At 35.8% G+C, this 2,587-nt stretch overlaps 1 non-coding gene across 1 annotated transcript; it reads right to left on the reverse strand.

Annotated features, from left to right (window-relative positions):
- Positions 1-2,205: 2,205 nt before the first annotated feature.
- On the reverse strand, positions 2,206-2,312 carry LOC121205172 (small nucleolar RNA R71). Its single transcript, XR_005900257.1, has one exon. It is a non-coding gene; the product is annotated as a small nucleolar RNA R71 (small nucleolar RNA).
- Between the last annotated feature and the right edge of the window lie 275 nt (positions 2,313-2,587).

The raw sequence follows: 2,587 nt of genomic DNA on the forward strand, positions 1-2,587 counted from the left end.
CTTCATTAAAAGTACCTATTTTACCAACCACATAAGCATAATATATGCATATACATTTCCATTACTAACCGAATCATAATGAAAAGCATCATTCGATTACTCACACATACACATGTATATATATATATGATAAACCGTAATTTATACATATTTTTACCCCATGTTTAACGCATTTTATGGATGATTTTTCATAAGAATTGGTGAATTCAATGCTCCTAATGCTTTAATTTCATGTTTTATACTTAGGAGAGCATAAAAGAGCGAAAGGAACAAGAAACGGGCCAAAAATACAGAAAATGGGCCAAAGTACAAAATTAACACGGCCTGGACCTCCTCACACGGGCAGACCACACGGCTGTGTCAATCTGGCAGAATTGGAGCACGACTCACACGAGTATAGCACACTCCCGTGCCATTCTAACAGGCTTGAACACTGCCTGAAGTAATCGCACACGGGCATGTCCCTACTGAGCCCAAGTTGAGTCCAATTCAGAAAAAGGCTACTTTTGAGGGCTTCTAGGCATTCCAAACCTATAAATACACCCTAGAAGAGGAGAATAGGGGGTAAGGAATTACTCCAAGGAAGTCGATTGATCCTTCTGAAAAGCCGGATTCATCATCAAGACTGAAGATCTCTCCTCAATTTCCCTTCAGGAGTTTTGGGTTTTCTTTATGTTTTGTATTCTTTATTCTTCTGAGATGTTTTCTTATTTAGTTATGTACTAAAACCCCTAAATACCTAAGGGAATGAAACCTAAGACAAATTTTGTTATTATTTTCTGAATCGTATGATAAATATTTAACTTGTTTTTAATTATGTGTTCTTAATTCTTGTTTTGATATCCCAAGATACTGATTCAAGACATGCTCTTATTCATAGGAGGAATAGACCCTGTTTAAGAGTACTTTTGTCATAATTAAGCGGAGTTGATTGCGCACCTAGAAATAGGGTGACAAGATTTTGCCGCATTAGGGTGAAACTTAATAAGGGGATCCATAGATCGAGTTAATGCAACCCTAGAGTGTTAATTAGAGAAAAGTCTCGGTTATGCAATCTAGGGATTAGACGTTATTAGTCTTGAATAGGGATAATAACATAACTTAGGGATCTCTATGGAACAAGTTGAATAAATAAATCGTCCGATTCGGAGCCAGAATAACAAGTAAAGTCTAGGTGGATTTTTCCTTAGGTATTGTCTCAAGTCAATCAATTTTCCCAAAAGCAATTCCCCAATTCTTCTCTCTGTGTGTTCTTAGTTTAGATAATTAGTTAATTAAAACAAAAACCCTTTTATTCTTAGGCTAGATAATAAAAAGATAGTCATTAATAGTACTTTTAGTTTCTTTGGGTTCGACAATCTGGTCTTGCTAAAACTATACTACTGTTTGATAGGTACACTTTACAACATCGCGATAATAGTTAGTTCAAGAACGAGTAATTATAAATATTTAAAACCTATCACGAAACCTCACGATCAAGTTTTTGGCCCCGCTACCAGGGAACTAAAATATTATGAACACTCAATTTTTATTACTTTAGCAATTTATTTTTCTTACAATTTAATTTAATTTAATTTAATTATTATTACTAATTAACTTCCTTTTTCCTTCTCTTGGCAAGTTTTCATAGTTTATGACTAGAAGAAACCCGTCGGGACCATTACTTTTTGACGAAGAAATCGATCGCACAGTTCGTAAAAACCAAAGAGAAATAAGGTGAAGCTTAAGATAGACAGAGAACGAGCAAGAAGATGATACTCAACCCTCAACAGAAGAGATGGCTGAAAACCATGGCAACCAGCTACCTCCTTCAATTGCGGCTAATCAAAATCCTGCTCCACATACTATGTATGACTATGCTAAACCTTCTTTAATAGGAACTGAGTCAAGTATAGTTAAACCTGCTATTGCAGTGAAAAATTTTGAATTGAAACCTAACACAATTCAGATGATACAGCAGTTTGTTCAGTTTGATTGTTTGTAAGATGAGGATCCAACACTCACTTGGTGAATTTTCTGGAGTTTTGCGGCACTTTCAAAATTAATGGCGTTTCTAATGATGCCATTCGCCTTTGGTTATTCTCTTTTTCATTGAGAAACAAAGCTAAACAGTGGTTGAACTCATTACCACAATGTTCCATCACTACTTGGGAACAAATGACCGAAAAATTTCTACTAAAATATTTTTAGCCGGCTAAAACGGCTAAGTTACGTAATGATATCTCTTCTTTTATGCAGATGGACTTAGAAACACTTTACGATGCATGGGAGAGATACAAGGATCTATTGCGAAGGTGCCCTCACCATGGGTTACCTCTATGGTTGCAAGTTCAAACGTTTTACAATGGTGTGAATCCCTCAACAAGACAGATGATTGACGTAGCTGCTGGAGGGACCATTAACAAAAAAACACCTGAAGAGGCTTATGAATTCATTGAAGAAATGTCACTGAATAACTATCACTGGCAAGTCATGAGAACTAAGCCAACAAAAACAGCTGGCATTTATAATGTCGACTCAGTTACTATGCTATCAAATCAGGTAGAACTTCTCAATAAAAAGATTAATGGTTCACTTGGTTCTATGC

This window comes from Gossypium hirsutum, chromosome A08, assembly GCF_007990345.1.
Source record: "Gossypium hirsutum isolate 1008001.06 chromosome A08, Gossypium_hirsutum_v2.1, whole genome shotgun sequence".
NCBI lineage: Eukaryota > Viridiplantae > Streptophyta > Magnoliopsida > Malvales > Malvaceae > Gossypium > Gossypium hirsutum.